Below are 23,465 nucleotides of genomic sequence, written 5' to 3'. Positions count from 1 at the left end.
TGTGTTATTATTATCCCCATTTCACAGGCAAAATAGTGGGGTACAAGAAACTTAAGAAATGAATTCTACAAATTCATGTGGAAGAGTAAAAGTATATGAATAAGCAAGAAAGTTTGAAATAGATGAGCAAAGAGGTAGTGCAGTGTGGCAGCTTTTTGCAGCTGCAGGACTGAGGTCCCCATATTTTTGCTGGCTGTCAGAGCCGGCGGCTGAATTCAACTGCCAGAGAACAGCCACCTTCCTTGTTACATGGTCTTATGACATGTAACAGACAGTAATGGAGACTCTATATTGCATCAAGTCTTCCTCACTTCTAATCTCTGACTTTAGGAAGAGCCCAGGCCCTTTTAAAAGTTCACCTGATTTGGTCAGGTTCCATACAGGAAAATCTCCCTATTTTCAGGTCAGTTGATTTGAGACCTTAATTAGATCTGCAAATCCTTTCAACTACACATAGGTTAGTGTTTGATTAAATTACAGGAAGAAGATGTGTGTACACCAGAAGGCAGGAATCGTAGGGGCATCTTAGAATTCTGCCTACATGGAAGGTCCTTTCTCTCCTCCCTTTCAGGATGTTTCCCTTTAAATCTGTGGTCTTCAGCCAGGGATAACCTTGCCCCCAGGGGATATTCGGCAATGTCTAGAAATTTTTACTTTGTCAAAATTGAGGGGAGAGGGTGCCACTGGTATCTAGTGGGGTAGATACCACAATGCATTGGACAATCTCCCACAACAAATATCTTGCCTAAAATGTCAGTGGTACTGAGGTCACGAAAACTTGCTTTATATTTATATTACTTTGCTGGCAGACTTTTAGTTAGTACTTACTTGATTTATCGTCTCCCAAAACTTTATTTTCCACCTTCTCTATTATTTGCTTTTAAAATAGTATCTTGAAAAAAAAAGCATATATCTGAATTTGATTTTATCTAATCTCAGAGTCTCTGTCTTTTAATCCATGAATTTGCTGCTTATATGTGTTATTAATACCTATACTTAATACAATAAGTATTAAGCTAAGATTTTTCTCCTACAATCTTAGCTTTTTGCCCAATTGTTTTTGCTTTCTGTTGGATGATGAGTTTCGCTTGTTTCTTTTTTCCCCCCTCTGCCTTTGAAAAAATATTTCAAGTTTATTCTTTTTACTTAAGTAATAAATGTAAGTAAATTTTTACTTAAATTAATACTTCTCTAAAAAAGTTAGAATAAATATCTTCATTTTCCTCCTGAACAAGATAAAATTTCTAGCATATTTTAAATTTCCCATTAAGTTAGCATCTTTTCTAATACTCAAGTTGTTATCTATTCTTTCTTGTTCTGTAATGAATGTCATTAACTATAATAGAAATATTATTAACTATTGTTTTATCATGATTACTATTCCATATTATTTATAGGTATTTGTGGTAATAGTACATTTATTATGTTCATAGTCATTTCTGCTTTAGATTTGCCACCTTGATTTACTGATGTCCTGACACATCTATTTTTTTTCTTGAAGCCCACACTTTCCCCTTAGTATAATTTACCTCACAGAAGTAATTTTAAAGTAGCCCTTTCAGGGAGCCTTGTAAGTAGCAAACTTTATGATCTACAGGATGTATGTCTATTAACATATCTATTTTAATCTCACCTTAAGTGATTGGTTTGTTTTCAATTCTAGGCTTATGATATTTTTTGCTCAAATTTTCAAATACATTAATTGGATTATTTTAGAGATACATGGCTGCTGCTCCAAGTCTGTTGCTAAATTTATTGCCATTCCCTTTGGGATAATCTTTCTTTCGTCTGGTGACTTTTATGAATTTTTTCTTTATCCATGATATTCTGTAAATTCCCTACAGTGTTTCTAAGTGTAGGCTTATTTTTAATTCTACCAAGCACTCAATGTATCTTTTCAATTTAAATTCCTGTTTTTGTCATCTGAAAATTTCTCAACTGTTTCTCTTCAAATATTACCTATTTGCCATTCTTCCTGTGTTCTACTTTCAAAATGCCTGTTAGAAGTAGATGCACCTCTCCCTGTTCCTCCCACCAAATACAGCTAACATCTCTGGACAACATGCCAAGTAAACAACAAGAGTGTTGGAGTCCTCAGGACTTTCAGAGCAACAATGGTGGTGGGCTTTTTTTTTTTTTTTTTACCGCATATATCCCAGATTGGGTGCTGGAGGGACCAGCAATCTGTAAACACCAAGGGCATAAACAAAAAAGCCCCAAGAAAAGTTGGCTCCTTTTGCCCAAAAGACAAGGAAAAGAGCAGCCTAGCAAAACAGAAAGCTTTTAAACAATAACACCTTGCTCCAGCCAGACACCACAGGAAAAAAAATCTATGGCCTAACCCCCACCTCTCTCATCAAAGGGAGAGTGGGGCATCTAGACTTCACCCTAGCCTGACTGGAATGAGGTGTTTCCCTGCCCCCCACCTACCAAGGTGATATCAGAGAAGGCCAAGTGGGAAGCCAAGACTTTAACCCAAGGCTAGTAACAAGGAAAGTCTCACTTCTGTAGTGTCATTGGAGACTATGTGGGGAACCCTACACATCCTCCACTACTTATTGATTGTGAGGCACACCTCTCCTCTCCTTTCTGGGTTGGTGTCAAAGGAGACCTAGAGGAGAGCCAGGGCTTTCACCACCTTTCAGATGTAATGGAGTCCCCCCAATACAGGATCTGTGGAGGCCCCATGGGGAACCTGGACTCCCACCCCCACCTGGCAATAATAGCAAGGTGATGCTTCCCTTCTCTACTCATGCAGTGTCATAGGAGGCCTGCTAAACAGAAGATTTAAATAAAATCTGAATCTCAAAATGTAATACCCCAAATTTCCAGGGTACAATTGAAAATCACTCATCATACCATGAGTGACGAAAATCTCAATTTGAGTGAGAAAAGAGAATCAGCACATGTCAATACTGGAATGGTACAGTTATTGGAATTATTTGACAAGGATTTTAATGCAGTCATCATAAAAATGCTTTAAATGAATGATTACAAAGAAGCTTGACACAAATGAAAAAATAGAGAGTCTCAACAAAAAAAGTAGAAGATATAAAGAACCAAATGGAAACTTTTTATTTGAAATACACAATAACTGAAATGAAAAACTCAGATGAGCTCAACAGCAGAATGGAAAGGACAGAGGAAAGAATCAATGAATTTGATGATAGAACAATAAAAATCACCCAATATGAACAGAGAGAAATAGACAAAGGAAAAATAAAAGAACAGAGCCTCAGGGACCTCAGGGACTATAACAAAAGATTTACCAATTGTGTACTTCAAGTCCAAGAGGCAGGGGTAAGAGAAAACTGAAAGAGTATCTGAAAAAACAAGGTATGAAAATTTCCCAGATTTAGAAAAGCAAACAACAGCAAAACAACCCATAAATCTATTCAAAAAGTTAGTAAAACTCAGAATAAACTTAAAAAAATCCATACCAGGACATATAATAATCAAACTTCTAAAAACTAAAGGCAAGGAAAAAAATCCTGAGAGCACTGTGAAATGGCACTTTACCTATAGGGTAAAACAAGTTTAATGGCAGTGATTTTAGATCAGCCAAAAGATCAAGGTCAAAAGTCAGCAGTGATAATTCATGTTGATAGTATGTATCCTTGCTATGATGGGATAAAATGTCCCTTTATCTCTGTGGGTTTCCCCCCAAAATTCATAACCCCAGTCTAACCATGAGAAAAAGATCAGGCAACTCCCAATTAAGGGACATTATACAGAATACTTGCCCAGTACTTCTTAACACAATTAAGGACATCAAATATAAGGAAAGCCTGCAAAACTGTCACAGCCAGGAGAAGCCTAAGGAGACATGACAATTATAATGTAGCATCCTGAGTGGGATCCTGAAATAGAAAAAGGACATGAAGTAAAAACTAAAATAACATGAATAAAATGTGGACTTTATTTAATGAGTGTATCAATATTGATTCATTAATTGCAACGAAGGTACCCTACCAATGTTAATAATAGGGGAAATTGAGTGTTAGATATATGGGAACTCTCCTGTACTATCTTTGTAATTTTCTGTATATCTAACACTCTTCCAAAAACAACTTATTTTAAAAATAAGTAAATGTTTTAAATATACCAATTAAAAGACAGCTTGGCATAATGGATTAAAAACATGACCGAAGCATATGTATACCATACAAATATTAATAAAAAGAAAGTAGGAGAGGCTATATTAACATCAGAATAAATAAACCTCAGAGCAAATAAAATTATTAGGAACAAGGAGAGATTGATACAATTATACACATATTATTATAAATTATTTTGGTTATAAATTACTAACCAAAGTTAATTTTCCTGTTTTGATATTATATTAAATGTAATATTAAGATGTAACCTTTGGAGAAAACTGGGTAAAGGATATACAGGACCTCAGTTTACTTTTTTTGCAAATTTCTGTGAATCTATAATTATTTTAAATAAAACATTTTTTAAAATATTAGATATTTGTTAGATCTTCTTATTCTACTTTTCAAATTTTTTGACTTTTCTTTCATTGGTTTCATTTCTCATTTCTCTATATTCTTTTAGGGGAGATTTCCTCTGTTTTTTTCTTCCAATTAATTAATTCTCTGTTTAGCTATATCTTTTCACCTATCTAGATTTTTTTCAAATGTGCACATTATTATTTCCAATACTTTTTAATTCCTTTTTTAAATCTCTAATTGCTTATTCTTATTTCATAACTTTACTGTTACAATTGACCTCTCTTATCTCTAATTCCACCAGGGTACAATTTTTCCTTCACTACACATTGTCTCTTATTGAGAGTAGAATTTCTCACATTCTATGATTGCTTCCTTCCATGTGTGGCTTGGTTGTGGTGGCCCACTATGAGGTGGTTTTGCAGTTGCTATGTAATCAGGCCCTATACTTTTCTAATTAATCTCTTTACTCTTTACATTTCCACAACACATGACTCAAATCAAGCTCAATTCCTGAATGTCAATTTCCATCCCTCACAGATTATTATTTATATTTGTGGGCCAAGGTGGGCACCTAATTTTAGGCTTCCATCTAGCCAGAATAAAGATATATTTAAATTTCCTTTTATGGAAGTCAGCTAGTTCTTGGCTCCCAACTTTAGACTGTAATCCCAGTTTCATCTCCTTTTACACATAGGTTGCATTTACAAGTGTTATCACCATGTGGTTGTTAAAACCCCACTCCTAAGATTTTCCTTTATAAGTTATTTGACTTCCAATTACTATCATGGATATCTTAAACTTATCTGTACCTGAATGTTTCCCTTCCTTGCATTCCAGATCAGCTATATGTTTTCTTTTTTAAGTATTTATGTATTTGAAGAAAAAAATTAACTATTTTACTTGGCATACCTAAGCACTTGGAGCAGAAGAGGAGGATGTTTAATATTTTCTTAATATCTCCAGTTTGTCCCAAAATGTTTCTATATATTACCATGTATTTCGGGGTTTATCTGAGGTTTTATTTCTTTTAAGGCAGGAACCATAACTCATCAAACTTTTTATCCCTAATGACACCTATAATATTTCCTGGCCCAGAGTGAATTCTTGTTGAACAAATCCATTAATTAAAGGATTAGATGACTGGATGACCATTTTCTTGCCACCCCCTATTTTTGATGCAATACTTCTGTTTAGACATATAGTTCATACAAGATGTATTATCTCTAGATATCTGAGATTCTGTTAAGTACTTGTCCAGGATTACAGAGCCGAATAAAAACAACACAACAAAGCATTCTCGAAGTTATTAATTCTAGCCACTCCCAAGTCTATACCACAGTCTAAACCGGCTCAATTCTTTCTACATGACAGCAGTCTAGAGAAGATTGTCCTTACCCACCAATGAAAGAAGGATATTAGTTTTCACAGTTAGCCAAGAAGGGGCCTCCAGACTCAGAGGAAACACCATGTGAAATAAATAAATAAATAAAGGAATCATGGAAAGCAATACAATGAAGAACTAATTCTGTTTATTTTTAGTGGTTGTGAAATATAACTTGAACAAATGTGGCAATGTGTTATGTTCCCTGCAACATTTATTTCCCGTTTCAATTATTCATTTTCAGGAATTGTACTAAAAATAAACCCAAGAGCTTGGTTTTGACCCCATGTTGAGAGCCTTAGCCCTTTAAGTCATTTCATTATTTCATTAAAATAATCCTTAGTTGGCTCAAGATTATTCTGGCCCACACAAGCCTCTCCTCACCTGACATAGGTAACCTTTCCAGCCTTGTCTGCCATTATAAAAGCTACTCTGTTCTCACATCTGACTTCTCAAAATTGTCTGGGCAAGTCAAGCCTTGCCTTCTTCATGTCTCTGTCCTCAAGCATTTCACTCTGGAAAAGAGATGGTATACCCCTTGCCTGCCTGGCACATACCTACCTACCCAAATTTTAAAGCTGGGCTCTAAGCTTATCCCTTGTTGTTTTCTTCCTGGGAAAAGTTAAATATTCCTTAGAAATCCTCCTATTAGACTTTAATTAAAGCTACTAATTTAAAAACTATAAAATAATGTTATGGGTCTTTCTTGGGGTATAGACTAGAAAATTTTAAAGGCAGACATTTTTAGGGCACTAATTGATACCTAGTAGATACCCAATAATATTTGATAAAACAAAATTATTTCCAAAAAGTTCTATGCATAAGGACATTTTCCCATGGATTCTGACTCTCTAATGATTAGGGGGCTGACCTAGGTTGAGAGCTTAGCATCAGAATCCCTCAGCTTGCTAGGGTCCCTCTGTTTCCTTCACTAAGACTCCTGGTTGCCTGATGTCTGCACCTGCTCCTTTCTGCCTTAGCTGACCAGTGAGTATTTGGCCAATTACCAGAACAACCATATCATCCATCACAAAATGAAAGGAAGCAATGTTAATAATTATTCCAAGACAGCAGGTATAAACTGGTGCTGTCCTGAGCAAACTGGGATGTATGACCAATCTACCTACTGACTGCTTAACCCAGTATATTTTGCCTGATATTTACAGCCCAGTATTTTTCTAACTGAAGGTCATATTCTTTTATAATAATAGCCACCACTTACAGTACATCCATTATAGACTAGAGTCTATAATAAACTACTTATTTTTGAAAGATCAAGAAATTAAGGCTGTAGACTAAGTGATTTGGCCAAGACCACCCAGCTATGAATTGGTAGATAGAAGATTTGAACATGGGTCTCTCTGGCCCCGAGACATCTTTCCCTTTTGCCATGCAGTCCTTATTTTATACCACACCAAAGGGTAGTAGAAATCCCATTGCTGCAGGCAATTTTTATGATATAAAATCTCCCTTAACATAAGTGAGGCATTTTCTAGGACTTGGAACTATTTTGGAGGATTGAAAATTTTCTTTGTTATGATAAGACTTAACCTGAACAGCTTAGATTTTCATTTCTCACTGTACAATTTTCCTGGGGCTTCACACCTGTCTATTCCTTTCTTTCTCTCTTATCCTTGCCCCTTTTATTCATACTCCCCGCCAAGATTAAAAGTCCTCTGCATGACTGAGATTCTATGAATCTCTTGTTTGGGGAAACAAGCTTAGGTTTGACTCAGCTCTTCGGTATGTTAATATATGGAGCTCACAGTAATTTGATACTCCACACCTGATGAACCAGAAATTGAGTGAATTGTGGTCGTTATGTTTCCCTAAGTGGTTATAAGGTTTAACACTTACAGACAAGGGTGCAGCTCCAGGGAAAAGACCGATTTTTCCAGGGGTTAGAGAACCCCTGGGCTTGGCTTAGATTATTCCTTCCTGTCAGCACACTTATTACTCTTACAGGCGGGGCAGTCTTCAGTGCCAGAGCTTTCCACCAACAGAGAAAAGTGCAGGGACCTGACTCAGTGTGCACAAATTCCAGGTGTGATGTGGGAGAAGGTCTGAGGTAAGAGACAATAAAAGTGGTACGAACTGTGAAAAATCTATTGTACAGGAGGTGAAAGGGGAGAGATTAACTCAGTAAATTGTCAGCTCATTTTCTTACTGTGCTATCATGAGCTTTAACTAAAAATTAAAAAACAAAAAATCTGTTTGATCTCCTGTATTGGAGATGTATTTCAAGGCCCGTATCTGTCACTGAAATCTACAAAGTGTGCTTCAGCTATAAATCTCTGTCCTTGAATGTACACATGCATTATCTTAGGGAGATCTGGCTTCCATAAAAATGACAATTGTCATTCCTGGTCTTGCTTTCCTTCATATAAATATAATGTGTATGCTTTAAAAATAACCTTCAGTTGATAGGTAACAGAGAAATTTACACCATTATCATATTAAATGTCATATCCTTAAGTGTTTTTTAGTAGTCAGGAAAAAACAAACTTTTTCCTTAAAAGTAGGGCAGCACTGAAAAGTCATCAGTAAAATTACTTTACAAATTAAATGTTGTGAGATTCCGTAGTCAAAACATTTTGGATTTTCATGCATCCTGACTGTGATGTTGTTTCTAATTATGAGTATAATAGTGACTTGAGATGATGAGCTGTTTCCTCCAAGCTGCCATGCAAAAATTGTACAATTCTGCCATTGCCAGACTCAGTTTCCCAAACCACCCCAAGTTCTTAATGACTGTGCTCTGTATTTGAGATCTGGTAGGGCTTTTCAAATATAAGAGCCTAAACTAAAAATGAATTGTTTTTTTTTTTTAAGTGAGTGAGGTTTTTTTTTTTGTTTTTTTTTTGGCTGTGTTGGGTCTTCGTTTCTGTGTGAGGGCTTTCTCTAGTTGCGGTGAGCAGGGGCCACTCTTCATCGCGGTGCACGGGCCTCTCACTGTCGTGGCCTCTCTTTTTGCAGAGCACAGGCTCCAGACACGCAGGCTCAGTAGTTGTGGCTCACGGGCCCAGTTGCTCCGCGGCATGTGGGATCCTCCCAGACCACGGGTTGAACCCGTGGTCCCTGCATAGGCAGACAGACTCTCAACCACTGCGCCACCAGGGAAGCCCCTAAAAATTAGTTTCATTTTTTAAAAATTAAAAGTCCATATGGTGGGCTTCCCTGGTGGCGCAGTGGTTGAGAGTCCGCCTGCCGATGCAGGGGAAACGGGTTTGTGCCCCGGTCTGGGAAGATCCCACATGCCGCGGAGCGGCTGGGCCCGTGAGCCATGGCCGCTGGGCCTGTGTGTCCGGAGCCTGTGCTCCGCAACGGGAGAGGCCACAACAGTGAGAGGCCCACATACCGCAAAAAAAAAAAAAAAAAAAAAAAAAAAAAGTCCATATGGTAAGATCCAATAGTCATGGCAAACTCTAATGGGTTTTGCACCCATATAAGTCAGACCGTGATTCTGTAGGGCAAGGACTGTGCCTAGCATATTCTGTAGCACATTGTTAAGTATTAACAAATGGTAGGTGATGGAGCAAACACACAAACACCTGTGGCCTGAGTCCAAAGACCGTGTTCTCAGTTACTACATTATGGTGAATGAACGTTTTGATGTTTCTGTGTTAACTAACTTCCAGCTTAATAGCTTTTGCTCCACTGTTAATAGTAATAATAATAAGTGGTGGTTGTTACTTTTTTGAAGTCATTATTCTGTGTCAAATTCGGTATAATGTACTTGCCATACTTTATCTCTTTACTCTTTTACCAGCTCAGAGGTTGCTGTTACTATTCTGATAATACTGATGAAGTAATGAACTGTCAGAGAAGTCAGGAACTAGCCCCAGGTTATATATAACATAAGTGTCATACAGAAGTTCTGATGTATATATGACTTTAAGGAATTAATCACCCCATTGCTGTTTGGGGCTGGCAAGTCTGAAATGGATAAGGCAGGAGGGCAGCCTGGAGACTCAGCAGCCACTGACATTGCAGTCCTGAGGCATAGGCAATGGGACTGATTATAAAGAGCTGACTTTGATGTCCACTAACACATTCTACCAAGCTGCCTCCAAAAGAGAGTCCTCAGGGACCCACAGGGATGGTTTCCTAGTCTCTACATCTACCCAGTCAGTACTGCCCTAGACTTGGGCAAGAGAGGCTTTGGGTCAAGGTTCTGAGACAGGCTGGGACCTGGGACCCTTTGCTGCAATGCTTGCACCTGGACAAATGTCTTCTTGAACAACAAAATACAAAGAAACTATAAGGGACTAAAAATTGCTGCATGCACGTGTAGTTGGGGCAAATTATGGACAAGATACAAAAAAGACCAAAAAAAGCCCAACTGCCACTTCTGCAGAGCCAGGGGCAAAAACAGGGGGTTAGGAGCAAAAACAGGGTACTGCACATAACCCCTGCACACACCACCACCAAAGGGGTGGGCAAACCCCCTAAGCCACTCCTCCAGCCTGACCCCTGGACACACCCCTACCCTCACCCCATATAAGCAACCAGTTTGCCCCTGCTCAGTGAGCGGGTAAGCAAGGGAAGCTGTTACTTGTTCTCACTCTACCCCCCACCCCCTGCTGCAGCAGGGGCCCCAATAAAGCCTTTCCTGAATTTCTTGTCTGGCCTCTTATCAATTTCTATTGATTAAGGAGGCCAAGAACCCTGGTCAGTAACAGTTCTACACTTAAAGCATCTTTCCTGGGTGTCTGTAACCTGCCCCATGGATTACAGCCTGAGATCTGTGGGACTGATGAGGATGTGCCCACCAGGAGCCTAAGCCTGTTCTCTAGACCATGGTCTTGGTACTCTGGACTCTGGATTTCTTTACTCAAATGATCTGAACCTGAACAGTCCTCTTCCCTAAGTTTTTAACCATCCAAGAGTATACCACAAGACCACTTTTCAGGAATTGTGGACAGTGTTTCTAACTGTGGGCTTGGTGCCCACAGAATGCATATAAGTTCCACTGTGGGAGACGGAACTGGGAATGGTAAAAAAAGGTGAGCAGACTCTAGGTGGGGCACCAGGGACTAGGGGCCAGGAGCTGGCGTACCTCATTCCAGAATTTTCCATCACAAACTCTGCAGAGTCCAAGAATTCTAGATTTGAACATGTTCTTCTCCATCATTATGAATATACATTTGACAAAATAGGAGGATAGAATATGTTTATTTTAATGATTGTTTAGTTTCATTCAAAATATTTAGATGTATGGTGTCCACTTTTACACTTGCCATGGGCTCTGCAAATGTTAAGGAAGGACTTCTCCTTGCGATCCCTTGATGATTGCTCAGGGTTCCCTGAGGAAATGAAGAGGCTGAGCACACAGGGTTTAGGCTTCCCAATCTTAACTTTAATCAGAGTAGTGATTTTATTGTTTCTTATTTCAGATTTTGTTGGAAAAATAATAATTCTACTGGCTTAAAAATAAATGTTTAAAACCCCCAGCAATTATGATATTAAAATTTAAAGGGACTTTAGAAGTCTACTAAAACCCACTGATTTTATTAATGAGGAAACTGAGAATCATGGAAGATGAGAGAACTCCAGAGTTCTTGCTTAGGGCTCTTTGCCGTCTTGGTTATGGTTATGGCTTGTCTTTGGCCAGGCTCCTTGAAGAAGCAGTCTGAAGTGGAAATATAGAATAGTTAAATTTTCTTTAAGATATCCAGCATACTTTTGTAGGCACCTCCTTCACACCTATTTCAGTGCCTCAGTTATCCAGAGGTCTCTCCCCTTGCACTCATATTTATTGAAATTTGGGCATAAGAAGGCTCAACCATTTAGTAAGAATAAAATGTACATGGTGCTGCTCCCAAGGACAATGGAATTTTAAGCCTGTTCTCTAATTGTAAAATGAAGTATTTCATGGTGGGCAAACGAGGGAGGCATTTTGTGTGTACACTGGACTTAAAGCAGCAGGAGCTTTAGGGTTTAGGATATTACACCATATTTGTACCCATCAGTCTCCCTCTGGAGGTAAAGAGCTATTAATGATATTGGTTACCCAGAAATAGCTGAAGTTTCTCACTTTTTCTATCCCTTCAGATTGCACAGAGAATCTAACAGCAATAATCCCACCTAACAGTGGTCTCAGATTTGCCATCCCCTTACCCATGAGGCAGTAGAATGTCATTGGAAGATATCTGGAGATGAGGGGAGAACTTGTTCTACAGCAGTGGAATCTCCAGCTTTCTGCTTGAGAGACCAGAGACTTAGAGTCCATCCTCCCTGGACTGAGCACACATTCACAACAACTACTTTTCTCCATCCTTCCCAGCCCATCCTCCTTTCTGGACTTGACGCCACTTTCCCCAGTCCTTTTCTTCTCCCTTTCATAGCTTTCAGCTTTCCTCTTTTTTTCAGCTTTTCCTCCCCACCAGCACTCTCCACACACAACTGACTTCTACCTTCTGCAAGGCTCTGGGGCATTCATTTTCATGGCACCCTCTCCATTAACCTTTCATCATCCCACATTCAGTAGCTCAGTTCTCATTCCCTCAGGGTTGTGATTAAACTATCATGGTGATGTGGGGGGAGGGGAATGCTGGCATTGTCTAAAACTTCCATCTCTATATACTGATAGCCCAGAATCCCCATCTTGAGGGTCTGGGGACTCAAAGCCCTTGGTAGGTGACTTTTACATTCTGGTCAGGAAGCAACTCCTTTGCTCTAGGCAGAGTACTGTGTGGGACTTAGGAGGACAGTGGGAAGAACCAAGTGCACAGAGCATTGTTTCTGGTTACAGCTAGATACTAGTTTGTTGGGTTTAGGACATTGTCTTCTAATATGCATGACAGTGTGAGTAGGTAACAGGACGTAATTATATATGTTGGAAAAATCTGCTGCTAATTATGATGCTTCTAGATTCTGGAAAATAATAAAATGGGAAGAAAGATCATGTAAAATCATGTAAAAGCATGATTTTGCTATATAAGATATTAACCATTAATCAGTATACTGTGCTATCTGGTTTTTATACCTTACTACTATACCACAATAATTATGCATTTTCTTATGCATATTTTGCAACAAAATTTTTATATGTTTAATTTGATTATTTACTATTTTCTCTTTGTTTATGTTCAGTTTTCAAAATCTGTTGCTCAAGTATTACAATTTTTTTAATGCAGCATGATTAGTTGCCCTCAACTTTAAAAAAACAATTAAAAAAACTTGAATGTTTATCCAAAGCGTAGTGATAATGCAAGATATTCTTGACAAAACCACACATGTAGCTTATATAACATACTTTTAAACTCCATGATATTTTGCCTGTGTGTATTATAAAATGTATAGTATTAATAATATATGATGTGAAATAATGCATAATTCATTAAATAGAGTATAAGCTTGCTCTCTGAACTTGAAGTTAGGTTAAGGATGAGTTAGGGGACCATAAAGACTGCTAAACAATTGGATTTTCCACCACATTTCAGGTGGAAGAGACCAGAACTCTCCCTTCCTCTTTGAAAGTCACCTGGCTTATTGGAGAGGTCATAAGTGCTGTGGTTAAGAACGTAGACTCTGGAGCCTTATGGTGGGGGTTTAAATTTCAGTTCTGTTACTTATCGAACAAATTATGCAGCCTCTCTCTGTCTTAGTCTCCTCAAGTGTAGAATGGAAATAATAAAAGAACCTATGACATAGAGTTGTTGTAAGAAGCAAACCTCTTTCTACATATTTTTTTGCCAAGTCAGTTTTACCTTTCTCAAAATGATTAGGAGATCTGGGAACTCAGATAGTAAAAAAATTGTTTGATAGTTCTCACAAGGGAATGTCATCCCTTATTTGTGATGAGTTATAAACAGAGATCAGTAGAATCCTATGAAAAGACTAAACATCTTCAACTGAAGACTCCCAGATACTAGGCTCGGTAGCTGTCTATTTATCCAAGTAGACTTCAAGATTAAGTCCAAAGTTATTGGAATATTGCTTTCTATTTGAACAGAAGGCTGGGGTTAGACTATTAACAATTGTTAACAATTGAATATTGTATTTACTTGCACCTAAGAAGCATATTTCTTTAAGTTTACATATATATATATAGTACGAATGTTAAAATAACAAAAGGTTAACACAGTAAGAGTGGCATATGTATGTATAAATTACACACACACATGAACGTAAGCAGGTACAAAAATCAAATAGTCTATTTGGGAAACCTTTCCACTTACACAGAAGACCACAGCTTAGGCACCATTATTCACCCAGTGACAGGTACCAGAGCTGTAGATATGGTATCTGAAAGGAAATAAACAGTCTTACACATGCAAACCTTGCAAACAAAAAACTAATAGTGATGGTTGTTGTCACTTCTCCAGCAACTCTAACAAAATTTTTTCATTCCACTGAATTAAGTGGGAAGCATACCAGGAATCTTATATTCTAAAACTGCCTTTACCTCTGAGCATCTCTGCAGCCTTGGCTGATTACTTCACCTTTCTGAGCCTCAGTTTCCTCATGAGGAGATTTGACTAGATGATTGATAAGGCATCTCCTAGATCTAAAATTATATGACTTTGAATTCCTTATATGTGAGGAATTTGAAGAAAGATGGAGGCAAATCAATTCTGACAGGAAATAAAACTTGTGGGACTCTGAAACAAAAGTACTGAAAGACCTGAAATAAAAATATAAACTCCAGATGAAATTTCTTAGAAATTTGTAATTATTTAATATATTTTTAAAATGCTGTGTACCCTTGCCCAGTAACTTCTAGTTTTAGATATATTTTTTAGAAACCCCTGAAAATTGCTAACCATGAACAATTATCATCTCTCATGTCACGTTTAACCACTTCTCTCTCTTTTTTTTTTTTTAATTTTGCATGTTGATGTAAAGGGGAATAAAATCTTTCCTTTTGATAGATGCCATTGCTTGATAAGTACAGGTCCCAAAATACGTCACAAAATAAGGCTATGGTTAGTCTTTAAACATGGTCTTTGTTGGTTTGAGTCCTTAAAATCAGGGGGAGGGCTATACTCTTAGAACCCTATTTCTTGATAACCGTATTGGAATTTCATTACCAAAAATATATTATGGCCTCCTAGAGGGGAGACCTTCAAGATGGTGGAGGAGTAAGACATGGAGATCACCTTCCTCCCCACAACTACATCAAAAATACATCTACATGTGGAACAACTCCTACAGAACACCTACTGAACGCTGGCAGAAGACCTGAGACTTCCCAAAAGGCAAGAAAATCTCCACGTACCTGGGTAAGGCAAAAGAAAAAAGAAAAATCAGAGACGAAAGAATAGGGGTGGAACCTGCACCTCTGGGATGGAGCTGTGAAGGAGGAAAGGTTTCCACAGATTAGAAGCCCCTTCACTGGTGGAAATGGGGGGTGGGCGGGTGGGGGGGAACTTCAGAGCCATGGAGGAAAGTGCAGAAACAGGGAGACAGAGGGCAAATCAGAGAGATTCCCTTACAGAAGATTGGTGCTGACCAGCACTCATCAGCCTGAGATGCCTGTCTGCTCACCCACCAGGGTGGGTGGGGTCTGGGAGCTGAGGCTTGGGCTTCAGAGGTCAGACCCCAGGGAGAGGACTGGGATTAGCTGCATGAACACATCCTGAAGGGGGTTAGTGTGTCACAGATAGCTAGGAGGGAGTCCAGAAAAAAATATGGACCTGCTGGAGAGGCAAGAGACCATTGTTTTGGGGTGTGCAAGGAGATGGGCTTCCTGCTCCATGTGCCCAGAGACAGCAGAACACCACCTAAGCAAGCTCCAGAGACAGGCGAGAGATGCAGCTATCATCTTGGACCCCAGAGACAGTCACGGACTCCTACTGCTGCCACCGCTGCCACCAAGTGTCCTGTGTGCAAGCTCAGGTCGCTACCCACACCCCCCTGGGAGTCCATGCAACATGCCACTACCAGGGTCCCGTGATCCAGGGCCAACTTCCCCAGGAGAACAAATGGCATGCCCCAGGCTCTCGCAATGTCACGCTGGCCTCTGCTGCTGCAGGCATGCCCCACGTTGCAATTATGACTACTGTACCCTTCCCTTTCCCCAGCCTGAGTGAACAAGGGAACCCTAATCAGCCTCTACTTTAACCCCCTACTATCTGGGTGGGGAACAGAGGCTGAGGGTGGCCTACACACAGAGGTGGGGCCAAAACCAAAGCTGAAGCCCAGGAGATGTGTGAACAAAGAAGAGAAAAGGAAATTTCTCCCAGCAACCTCAGGAGCAGCAGATTAAATCCCCGCAATTGGCTTCGTAAACCCTGCATCTGTAGAATACCTGAATAGACAATGAATGTTTCCAAAATTGAGGTGGTGGACTTTGGGAGCAACTGTAGACTTGGGGTTTTCTTTCTGTGTTTGATTTGGTTATGGTTTTATGTTTATCTTAGTTTAGTTTTTAGTGTTTGTTTTCATTGGTGGGTTTGTTTATTGGTTTGGTTTCTCTCTTCCTTTTTTTTTTCCTCTTTTTATGAGTGTGTATATTTCTTTGTGTGATTTTTTCTGTTTAGTTTTGCTTTTGCCATTGTCTTGGGTTTCTGTCTATTCGTTTTTTGGCTTTATTTTTGTTTTTTTTTTTCTTTCTGTGTGTGTGTGTGTGTGTGTGTATGTTTGTGTGATTTTGTCTGTTTAGTTTTGCTTTTACCATTTGTTTTGGGGTTCTGTCTGTTCTTTTTTTTTCTCTCTCTCTCTCTTTCTTATGCTTCTTCCCCGCTCTGCAGCTGGCAGGGTCTTGGTGCTTCGGCTGGGTGTCGGGCCTGAGCCTCCAAGGTGGGAGAGCCGAGTACAGGACACTGGACCACCATAGACCTCCTGAGCCCATGTAATATTAATCAGCAAGAGCTCTTCCAGAGATCTCTATCTCAACCCTAAGACCCAGCTCTACCCAACGGCCAGCAAGCTCCAGTGCTGGACGCCCCATGCCAAACAACTAGCAAGACAGGAACACAACCCCACCCATTAGCAGAGAGGCTGCCTAAAATCATACTAAGTTCACAGACACACCAAAACACACCACCAGATGCATCCCTGCCCACCAGAAGGGCAAGATACAGCCCCACCCACCAGAACACAGGCACCAGACCATCCAACCAGAAAGCCTACATAAGCCACTGAACCAACCTCACCCACTTGGAGCAGACACCAGAAATAAGAGGAACTATGAACCTGCAGCCTGCAAAAAGGCTGTTTAACAAAGTAAGTTAAACAAAATTAGAAGACAGAGAAATATGCAGCAAATGAAGGAGCAAGGTAAAAACCCACCAGACCAAACAAATGAAGAGGAAATAGGCAGTCTACCTGAAAAAGAATTCAGAGTAGTGATGTAAAGATGATCCAAAATCTCGGAAATAGAATGGAGAAACTTTAAGAAACGTTTAACAAAGCCCTAGAAGAACTAAAGAGCAAACAAGCAAGATGAACAACACAATAAATGAGATTAAAAATTCTCTAGAAGGAATCAATAGCAGAATAACTGAGACAGAAGAATGGATAAGTGACCTGGAAGATACAATAGTGGAAATAACTGTTGCAGAGCAGAATAAAGAAAAAAGAATGGAAAGAATTGAGGACAGGTTCAGAGACCTCTGGGACAACATTAAATGCATGAACATTCAATATAGGGGTCTCAGAAGAAGTAGAGAAAAAGAAAGCGTCTGAGAAAATATTTTAAGGATTATAGTCGAAAATTTCCCTAACATGGGAAAGGAAATAGTCAGTCAAATCCAGGAAACACAGAGAGTCCCATACAGGATAAATACAGGATAAATCCATACGTCAAGACACATATTAATCAAACTATCAAAAATTAAATACAAAGAACAAATATTAAAAGCAGCAAAGGAAAAGCAACAAATAACATACAAGGGAATCCCCATAAGGTTAACAGCTTATCTTTCAACAGACACTCTGCAAGCCAGAAGGAAGTGGGAGGACATATTTAAAGTGAGGAAAGGGAAAAATCTACAATCAAGATTACTCTAGCCAGCAAGGATCTCATTCATGTTCGAAGGAGAAATTAAAATATTTATGGACAAGCAAAATTAAGAGAATTCAGCATCACAAAACCAGCTTTACAACAAATGCTAAAGGAAGTTCCCTAAGAAGGAAACACGAGAGAAAGAAAAGACCTACCAAAACAAACCCGAAACAATTAAGAAAATGGTAATAGGAACATACATATCGATAATTACCTTAAATGTAAATGGATTAAATGCTCCAACAAAAAGACACAGATTGGGTGAATGGGTACAAAAACAAGAACTGTGTATATGCTGTCTACAAGAGGCCCACTTCAGACCTAGGGACCATATAGACTAAAAGTGAGGGGATGGAAAATGATATTCCATGCAAATGGAAATCAAAAGAAAGCTGGAGTAGCAATACACCTATCAGAAAAAATAGAGTTTAAAATAAAGACTATTACAAGGGACAAAGAAGGAAACTACATAATGATCAAGGGATTAATCCAAGAAGAAATAACAATTGTAAATATGTATGCACCCAACATAGGAGTACCTCAATACATAAGGCAAATGTTAACAGCTATAAAAGGGGAAATCAACAGTAACACAATAATAATAGGGGACTTTAACATCCACTTTCACCAAAGGACCTGATCATCCAAAATGAAAATAAATAAGGAAACACAAGCTTTAAATGATACATTAGACCAGATGGACTTAACTGATGTTTATAGCACATTCCATTAACAACAACAGAATGCACTTTCTTCTCAAGTGCACATGGAACATTCACCAGGATAGATCATATCTTGGGTCACAAATCAAGTCTTGGTAAATTTAAGAAAATTGAAATCATATCAAGTATCTTTTCTGACCACAATGTTATGAGACTAGATATCAATTACAGGAAAAAATCTGTAAAAACTACAAACACATAGAGGCTAAACAATATGCTACTAAATAACCAAGAGATCACTGAAGAAATCAAAGAGGAAGTCAAAAAATACATAGAAAAAAATAACAATGAAAACACGACTATCCAAACCTATGGGATGCAGCAAAAGCAGTTCTAAGAGGGAAGTTTATAGCAATAAAATCCTACCTCAAGAAACAAGAAAAATCTCAAATAAACAACCTAAACTTGCACCTAAAGCAATTAGAGAAAGAAGAACAAACAAACAAAATGAAAAACAAAACCAAACTTAGCAGAAGGAAAGAAAGCATAAAGATCAGATCAGAAATAAATGAAAAAGAAATGAAGAAAGCAATAGCAAAGATCAATAAAACTAAAAGCTGGTTTTTGAGAAAATAAACAAAATTGGTAAATCATTAGCCAGACAGAAAGAAAAAAAGGGAGAAGACTCAAATCAACAGAATTAGAAATGAAAGCGAAGTAACAACTGACACTGCAGAAATACAAAGGATCATGAGAGACTACTACAAGCAACTATATGCCAATAAAATGGACAACATGGAAAAAATGGACAAATTCTTAGAAAAGTACAACCTTCCAAGACTGACCAGGAAGAAATAGAAAATATGAACAGACCAATCACAAGCACTGAAATTGTGAATAGAAATCTTCCAACAAACAAAAGCCCAGGAACAGATGGCTTCACAAGTGAATTCTATCAAACAGTTAGAGAAGAGCTAACACCTATCTTTCTCAAACTCTCCCAAAATATAGCAGAGGGAGGAACACTTCCAAACTCATTCTACAAGGCCACCATCACCCTGACACCAAAACCAAACAAAGATGTCACAAAAAAGAAAACTACAGGCCAATATCACTGATGAACATAGATGCAAAAATCCTCAACAAAATACTAGCAAACAGAATCCAACAGCACATTAAAAGGATCATACACCATGATCAAGTGGGGTTTATCCCAGGAGTGTAAGGATTTTTCATTATACACAAATCAATCAATGGGATGAACCATATTAAAAAATTGAAGGATAAAAACCATATGATAATCTCAACAGATGCAGAAAAAACTTTATGAAATTCAGCACCCATTTATGTTAAAAACTCTCCAGAGAGTGGGCATAGAGGGAACCAACCTCAACATAATAAAAGCCATATATAACAAACCCACAGCAAACATCATTCTCAATGGTGAAAAACTGAAACCTTTTCCACTAAGATCAGGAACAAGACAAGGGTGCCCAGTCTCACCACTCAACACAGTTTTGGAAGTTTTAGCCATGGCAATCAAAGAAGAAAAAGAAATAAATGGAATCCACATTGGAAAAGAAGAAGAAAACTATCACTGTTTGCAGATGACATGATACTATACATAGAGAATCTTAAAGAGGCTACTAGAAAACTACTAGAGCTAATCAATGAACTTGATAAAGTAGCAGGATACAAAATCAATGCACAGAACTCTCTTGCTTTCCTATACACTAATGATGAAAAATCAGAAAGAGAAATTAAGGAAATATTCCCATTTACCATTGCAACAAAAAGAATAAAATACCTAGGAATAAACCTACCTAGGGAGACAAAAGACCTGTATGTAGAAAACTATAAGACACTGATGAAAGAAATTAAAGATGATACAAACAGATGGAGATTTATACCATGTTCTTGGATTGGAAGAATCAATATTGTGAAAATGACTATACTACCGAAAGCAATCTACTGATTCAATGCAATCCCTTTCAAACTACTAATGGCATTTTTCACAGAACTAGAACAAAAAATTTTACAATTTGTATGGAAACATAAAAGACCCTGAATAGCCAAAGCAATCTTGAGAAACAAAAACAGAGCTAGAGGAATCAGGCTCCCTGACTTCAGATTCTACAACAAAGCTACAGTAATCCAGACAGTACGGAACTGTCATAAAAACAGAAATATAAATAAATGGACCAGTATATAAAGACCAGAGATAAACCCACGCACATATGGTCAGCTTATTTTTGATAAAGGAGGCAAGAATATACAGTGGAGATAAGATAGCCTCCTCAATAAGTGGTGCTGGGAAAACTGTGCAGCTACATGTTAAAGAATGAAATTAGAACACTCCCTAACACCATACACAAAAATAAACAGAAAATGGATTAAAGACCTAAATGTAAAGCCAGATACCATAAAACTCTTGGAGGAAAACATAGGTAGAACACTCTATGACATAAATCACAGCAAGATCCTTTTTGACCCACCTCCTAGAGAAATGGAAATAAAAACAAAAATAAACAAATGGCACCTAATGAAACTTTAAAGCTTTTGCATAGCAAATGAAACCATAAACCAGACAAAAAGACAACCCTTAGAATGGGAGAAAATATTTGCAAACGAAGCAAATGACAAAGGATTAATCTCCAAAATATACAAGCAGCTCATACAGCTCAATATCAAGAAAACAAAAACCCAATCTAAAATTGGGCAGAAGACCTAAATAGACATTTCTCCAAAGACAATATACAGATTGCCAATAAACTCATGAAAGGATGCTCAACATCACTAATTATTGGAGAAATGTAAATCAAAACTACAATGAAATATCACCTCACACCAATCAGAATGGCCATCATCAAAAAATCTACAAACCATAAATACTGGAGAGGGTGTGGAGAAAAGGGAACCCTCTTGCCCTGTTGGTGGGAATGTACATTGATACAGCCACTATGGAGAACAGTATGGAGGTTCCTTAAAAAACTAAAAATAGAACTACCATATGACCCAGCAATCCCACTACTGGGCATATACCCTGAGAAACCCATAATTCAAAAGGAGACATGTACCAAAATGTTCATTGCAGCACTATTTACAATAACCAGGACATGGAAGCAACCTAAGTGTCCATTGACAGATGAATGGATAAAGAAGATGCGACACATATATACAATGGAATATTACTCAGCCATAAAAAGAAATGAAATTGAGTTATTTGTAGTGAGCTGATGGACCTAGAGACTGTCACACAGAGTGAAGTAAGTCAGAAAGAGAAAAACAAATATCGTATGCTAACACATATATATGGAATCTAAAAAAAAAAAAAAAAGCTTCTGATGAACCTAGGGGTAGGACAGGAATAAAGACACAGATGTAGAGAATGGACTTGTGGAAATGGGGGTAGGGGAAAGGGGAAGCCGGGACCAAAAGAGAGAGTAGCATTGACATATATACACTACCGAATGTAAAATAGCTATCTAGGGAGAAGCAGTTGCATTGCACAGGGAGATCAGCTTGGTGCTTTGTGACCACCTAGAGGGGTTGGACGGGGAGGGTGGGAGGGAGGCGCAAGAAGGAGGGAATATGGGGATATATGTATACATATAGCTGATTCACTTTGTTATACAGCAGAAAATAACACAACATTGTAAAGCAATTATACTCTAATAAAGATGTAAAATGTATTATGGCCTCGTAATTAAAAAAATTAAAGTCTCCATATTACTGGATGTTTACTATATGTCAGACATTGTACTAAACACTTATTTAATCCTCACCATAACCTACTGCAAGAAGTGCATTAAAAAGTCATTTTACAGATGAGGAAAGTAGAATGCAGAAATTTTAGGCACATAGTTTGTAAATGTGAGAGTTGAAACTCAAAACTTTTGTCAGTTTGGCTTTAAATGTTATCCAATATCTTTAAATTATCATCTTTGGCAATACTGTAAATGCTTAGTTTTCAATAGTTCATTTTAATTTGAATATATACCATGTTACTGGAATACTTCATAGTTGATGGATTTAGTTCTTCTGTGCAATATATGCATTCTTTCCACATATAGTAGTTTCAGACCTGACAAGGGAATAATATCCTCTAATCAATGACTACATCCTAAGAGTAGTTTATTTATCAAATATCTATATTAACTTATTATGTACTAATCACCAACCTTTTACAGATTTCAAGTCAATTAATTTTCATTCTAATAAAATGAGTAAATACTGTTATTATACCCAATTTTACAGAGGAGAAAACTGAGACACAGAAAGGGTGGGCCTCTTGCCTGAGATCATACAACCAGTAAATGGCTGGAACTGAAACTCAAGTAGTATGGCTCAAGAGTCTGGGATTTTAACTAGTTTACTGAGCTTGGCATTTTTTGTTTGTTGTTTGTTTGCTTTGTTTTAATTTTCAATACTATCTTCTAGCTTCACAGTTTTAGAGGTTTGAGCTTAAATGAACTGCTCTGGCTATTGAGAGATACTTGCCAGCTCTCACAAGACTGTGTAGTGATCTCACACAGGAATAACCAGAAACCATCCCCAGTACTTGAGAATCTGCTGCATACTAGGCACTGGACAAATGCCACAGGCAACACAAGTTACAGAAAACAAATACGTGTATATCATTTTTTTTTATTGCATTTGGTTAACGTCACAGATAGTTTTGCAGTGATCTTCTTAGATAGTTTTGCAGTGACAAGAATTCTAGGAAGAAAAGTAGCCAGCATAGAGTTTAACTTCAAAGTTTGTCCATGCTAGCTATTGAGTCAATTTTTCTCAGCATGGCAGCCTTTCCCAAAGGGTTATACTTCAAGTTTCAGTCGTTCTGGGCTCCAGTTTATAGATGAGCTCCTTATTTTAGAAAGCTCAGCTAACATGAAGGTCATCAGCTCACTGTTGGGTGGGGGGTCTTGAAAGGTGGGTAACTTTGGCAACATACCAACTATATCAATTACACAACCCCACCTTCCCTACCCTCTATGTTCCTTACTCCCCAC

Source organism: Hyperoodon ampullatus (genome assembly GCF_949752795.1).
Source record: "Hyperoodon ampullatus genome assembly, chromosome: 2".
Classification (NCBI taxonomy): Eukaryota; Metazoa; Chordata; class Mammalia; order Artiodactyla; family Ziphiidae; genus Hyperoodon; species Hyperoodon ampullatus.
This window is presented reverse-complemented; position numbering follows the sequence as displayed.